The sequence below is a fragment of the Acomys russatus genome, chromosome X (genome assembly GCF_903995435.1).
Source record: "Acomys russatus chromosome X, mAcoRus1.1, whole genome shotgun sequence".
In the NCBI taxonomy this organism is placed as follows: Eukaryota; Metazoa; Chordata; class Mammalia; order Rodentia; family Muridae; genus Acomys; species Acomys russatus.
Genome location: NC_067169.1, coordinates 38,992,707 through 38,998,764, shown reverse-complemented (window position 1 = coordinate 38,998,764; position 6,058 = coordinate 38,992,707). Strand labels below are relative to the sequence as shown.

General features: G+C 39.9%; 1 pseudogene; it reads right to left on the bottom strand.

The window, feature by feature from the left end:
- Window positions 1-5,308: 5,308 nt before the first annotated feature.
- Window positions 5,309-5,791, bottom strand: LOC127185959 (charged multivesicular body protein 3-like; annotated as a pseudogene).
- Between the last annotated feature and the right edge of the window lie 267 nt (window positions 5,792-6,058).

Below are 6,058 nucleotides of genomic sequence, written 5' to 3'. Positions count from 1 at the left end.
AGGAAGATATTTTCACCTTCCATTTGAATTAACCATTTTCTCATATATTATGTCCCAACCATACTTTCCCCTCCTAGTTCCTCCCTCCCCTCTCCTCCCTGCTACTACTACTCTTCTGTTTCACTTCATTAAAGAGCAGGCCTCCCATGGATATCAAACAAACATGACATATCACATTGCAGTAAGACTAGGCACCTGTCCTTGTATTAAGATGGGATGAAACAGCCCAGTAAGATGAAAAGGGTCCCCAAAGCAGACAAATGAGTCAGAGATAGCCTATGCTCTCATTTTAGGAGTGCCATAAGAAGATCAAGCTACACAACTGTAACATGTATGTACAGAGCCAAGGTCAGACCCATGCAGGCTCCCTGGTTGTTGGTTCAGTCTCCCTGAACCCCTATGAGCCCAAGTTAGTTGATTCTGTGGTTTGTGTGTGTTTGTGTGTGGTGTCCTTGACCTCTCCGGTTCATACAAACCTTCGTCCGACCCCTTCCACAGGATTCCCCAAGTTTGGCCCACTATTCTGGCAGAAGATCTCTTTAATTAAATCTATCTCCTGAATTGATTCAGGGTGTGTCTTTTATCTTGGTTTCCAGAACCCTAAGATGCACTGTTAGCTTGTTTATTTGACATTGCTCGGATTCTTTTATCATACTTTTTACTAATTTTATTCTTTAACACTCTCATAAGTGTGTATACTTTATGTCAATTATTCTCACTCTCTACACTTTTTAAACTGCCCTCCTGCACCATTGCTCTTTGATTTAAAAAAAAAAGACATTTGCATCTATGAACTATGCTAATAAGGCTGCTTTCACTTAATTTCCTTCTTGATTTCTTCAAAGCCCCATCCATCAGAGTGTTTGCTGTCCAGTCTCCATGAGTTTGTTTATATTCTGTACTTTCTGTTGCTAATGGTTCATAGCGTTTTTCTCCATTATTGTCAGACAAAACATAAAAAAATTAAATTTCCTGTATTTGTCAGGATTTGATTTGTGTCCTATTATATGATCCATTTTAGAATAGGTTTCATTGGCTGATGAGAAGAATGTATATTATTCAGATGTCTCTTAGGTCCATTTGGTCCATGGTGTCATTTACTTTTAATGCTTCTCTCTTTAAGTTTTGCTAGGGTGGCCATCTGCTGATGAGAGTGGGGTATTGAAGTTACCCACTGATACTAGAATTGGGGTTAATCTGTGGTTTTCCATTTTAGTAGAATTTGTTTTATGAGGTTAGGTGCACCTGTGTTCTATGTGTACAGTTTAGAATTGTAATGTGATTTTAATAGATTATTACCTTTATTCTTTGTTTGAAGTCTTTTTTCATCAAGTATTAGAAAATTAACCCCTACTTTTTCCCCAGCTTCCTTTGCTTGAAAGATATTCCTCCCCTTTTACCCTAAAGTTGCATCTGGATTTTGTGGTGAGATGTAATGAATGAACTCTGTTTTGGTTTTCTGTTTGTTTGTTTATTTTAGTCTGCTACTCTGCATCTTTTGATTTGGGGAAGTGATACCATTACAGTCAAATTACTATTGAAAGGTATAAACTCTTGTCATTTGGTTGATTTTGTAATGTTTGGTGTCTTCCTAGTTTTCATTTGCTTAATTTCTGTTCTAGTATGCCTTATTCTTTCCTATATCCTTATGAATGTGTTAGTATTTCTATTAAACCTGTGTTTTAGTGTGTGGGTAATTCATGCTACTATTTTATAACAGTTTTTGTCAAGAAAATATTTGATTAGGAAAAATATTGAATCCCCATATATACTTTACCAAACTCCCTCTAATGCTAACATCTTCCATAGTCATCATGACATTTTCAAAACATAAAGATGACTCTTGGTGCATCCATTTTGAAGCTATAGATGGCGTTTGAAATTATTATGGCACTATTTTATTAGTTCTTTTTTATTTAAGAAAATTTAGACATTTATTGATATATTTAGAGATAGCAAGTAAAGGCTTCTACTATACAAAAAGGTAACAGTCTTTGAAGAATCTTATCTTTTAATTGTTCCTCACAAAATCCCACCACATACAGTAGACAATCCACTGTTTTTCTCATAAAAAATCAAACCCACTAGCTACAGGCAATCAACAGCTGCTGAGAGATGCTGAGAGAGGAAGAATGTGTCTTCCCCAGGTATGATTCCTATGGTAAGTTATCCAATGATCATCTTTAAATACATATACATTAGATTTAAAATTTTTTATCGATTCTTGAGAATTTCATACTTTTATACAATTATATATTATTTTTATCTATACCTGATTTTCCCTCTCCAGCTTCCTCCATATTCCCCCACAATATATGCTCCTTACAACCCCTTGTGTTTAATTTTTTATAATCCATTAAGACCAGTTAGTGTTGTTCATATATGCATGGGTGTGTAGCTATCCACTGGAGTATGGGAATCCCATCAGTAGCCATAACTATCAACTGCCATCTTTGGGAGGATGAGGAGGGTTGCTGGCTCCCTCTTCTTTTCTATTCATCCCCTTCCTTTTTTAAGGAAAAGGTCTTGACATAAGCCCAAGCTTGCCTGGGTCTCATTATGTAGTCCAGGCTGACCTTTAACTCATAATATCCCTGCTTCAGTCCGTGGAGTGTTGATATTACAGGGTTGTATGACCTTGCCTGCCTGGCTAGCTTTCTTTGCTTTGCTTTACCTCTGCCCCCCCCCACACCAGTCTCACTCATGATGGCCAAATATTATAGAACTTAGATATACTCACAGTCTATCTAATTCCATTGTTTGAAATTAAAAATAAGAAAAACTGATTTAAGTTTTGTTATAAAGAAATAACACATATCATAAAACTGAAGTCTCTGAAATATTTCATAGTTTAATTTGTTCAGTTGCTACATGGATCTGTGGCTTTGTTAGATGTTCTAGCTACATGTTTAGTATTGACATCATTTTTCCTGTCATCAATAGCGAATCAGCACATATTCTATTGTTAGAGAAACCTTTGATTTCTTTTTCCCCCGTTTTTCAAGACAGGGTCACTCTGTGTAGCCTTGACTATTCTGGACTCACTTTGTATACCAGGCTAGCCTTGAACTCACAGAGATCTGCCTGCCTCTGCCTCCCAAGTGCTGGGATTAAAGGCATGCACCACCACACTCAGCTGAGAAGCCTTTGCTTTCCGTGTTGTTTTTACTATGTAATTTAATAGTTGTTTGCACATGGATATTATTTTCACATACATCTTGAATATATTTCTGTGTGTGTGTGTGTGTGTGTGTGTGTGTGTGTGTGTGTGTAAATGTAGAACCAGAGGTCAATATTTAGCACGTCCTCAGTCACTCTCCACCTTACTTTGGAGACAGGGTTTCTCAGTGGATCTGAAACTCACTGACTAGGCTATGTGGCCAGTAAGCTGCAGGGACTCACTGAGCTAAACTTGCCTGGGCTAGGATTCTGAGTGGGCACTACTGGGTTAATTTGTTGTTTAGTTTGCATGTATGTTAGTGCATCTCATGTGTGTATTTTCTAAAGAGGCCAGAAGAAGGTAGCAGATCACCTGGAACTGGAGTTATAGGTGGCTATGAACCATCATGCTCTCATTTGGCACCAGCTCAATTTCTCCATCTCCAATGAGTTGTGTAGGTGCTGTCTTTAGCAACGGGGCCTTAGCTTCAGTTTGTGGAGAGCAACCTATAGTCTTAGTGATAGCCTTTGTTGGTTGTGGGTTCCCCTGACCACTTTGTGATGGAAATTGATTTATATTCAGAATTTTAGACACACCAGGATAGGAAAGATGTTTTCTTTAAGGCTGCCAAATACAAATAGCCAAAACACTACGGATGTAACACTTATATAAGTCCCGATAGTTTCATGGTTCTTCTTGCTGTAGGTAGTTTATTGTATATGTATGTAATAATATAAATGTATAGGTAAGAACAAAAAGACATTTAATAAAAATAAAAAAATAAGCAAAAATAAACTTCACACACAAGAAAAACTATTCAGACACTGCTTCAGGTTTGGTTACAATTCCCAAACTCAGCAGCAGTACAGATGCCCTTGAGGTCAAGCTGTGGTACAGCTAGAAAATGGAATGCTGCTCAATGAGAAGAGCTGACCAATCAAGTCATGAACCCACACAGAGGAAATGTAAGTGCTTATCACTACATGAGGGAAGACACACTGAGGGGCTGGGAAAGCAAAACTCATGGAGACAGGAAGCGGGCCAGTGGATGACAGTGGATTAGACAGGAAGGGATGAACAGAGCATGTAGGGTTACTTTGGGGTATCAAAGGCATTCTTTAGTACAACAATGGTGGACACAGGCCATTGTACATCAGGACATCAGGGGTTGTGACTTCAGCAAGCAGCTGTTCTCATTTGTGAGGACTGCATGAGACTATGCATAGCCAAAAGCCTTTCAAATTCTCTCTCTCTCTCCTTCTCTCTCCCTCCCTCTTTCTCTCTCTCAATGCCCTGGTGTGTATGTTTTAATACATAACCGAAACCTCTTACGAGTTAGCTCTTGGTGTTCATGGTTAGGGATATGTTCCAGTGTTCAAGACATTTAGCTCCAAGCGGAGATGGAGTATAAAAGTCCTGATTCCAGAGTTGTCTGCTCTGCATGCCGCTTACAGTGGGGAAGAAAGACTAACAGCTGCAAAGATACCCATGTACACACCAGTGCATGATATACTCGTCCAACCAACACAGTGTATTAACAACACCTGCTGGTTAAACAGATGGCAAAGTGTACAAGAGTGGCCCCCACACCCTGTCTGTGAAGACCGGGAGCAGCGGCTCCTGAGCAGAAGGCTCTTCTGCTGAGCTCCCATGTTACTGATGCCTGGAGATGGCACTTCCTCTTTCCAGGGCTAACGCTGAGACAAATCTGTGAGATCAACACCATGAGTTCATTGCATGTCACATTTACAATGACACCAAGAGCTAGAGAATAAGTTTATTGGCATCCATTTATATAGTATTTTACACATAGACACCAACATAGAGTCCACAACATTGAATCTCTTCTCAGAATTAACTTCATGAGAGAATGAGTTTCTTTGTCCTCCCCTGTGGAAGACACTTCTGCTACTTATGCTCTCAAAATAATGTATTGGATTACACTACCTTCATAAAAAAAAAAAAAAACAATCCTTAAATCCTCTGCAGACAGTGAAGGTATACTAGCATAGAACCCCCTCCAAAATGTAATACTTCACAATAGAGGTGTAGTACAAGAGATACAGGAAACGGTGACTCCTAGGAGGCTGTGCACATACTGAGGGGAGGATACCAGAGAGCTGAGACCCAAATTAGGTGGCCCTAGCTTCAGAGTGTGGCCAGCCAGGACTGCATGGCCTCCAGGTACTCTTTATCCTCATCCTCCTCTCCCTCTTCTGAGGCAGCTATCGCTCCTGAAGGTTAAGGCTCAGGAAGGGGGTCAGTTACTTTACTGTGTGCTTTGCCCAAGGCTCCTGCTGGAATTTCAAAGAGGATTCTGTCAATCTCCATTTCTGCTGCGTCTTCCATGTCTTGATCATCCATGCTTTCAACTGCAACCTCTAACATCTCCCCTATGGTTCAAGCCTTCATCATCTCTTTGGGCAGCTCCCACATGATGGCTTGGACTTCTGCGATCTTCACATGACTCTGCAAAGCTTCCCTCACATCTGTGCTCTTCTGCAGAAAAGCAGCTACTCTTAAGACCGCCAGCTAGCTCTTCATGCCCATCCACACAGAGTCCACATGTGCTTTGGACTCATAGAACTTGCTCACAGCCTTCCTTGACCTGATCATATCCTTGGCCAGAACCACACAGGCTTCCTTTTGGCCCTTTTTGCCTGCATCATTCACAGCAGGGCTGTGAGGAAGGGAATCCAGACCCCCTGAGAAGTCCCATCTCTTAAATTTTGTTTGTAAGAGAATTGTGACCTATAAATTCTATGCTGAATACTAAAAATTCTGCACATCTATTGATACTTTGCACTTTTTAAGCCTCGGGTCTTTATTTCTTCATTATCTTAGGCCCTAATAATTGCCACTCTAGTGTCAAGGTTTTACTTTTTATTCCATTTGGTG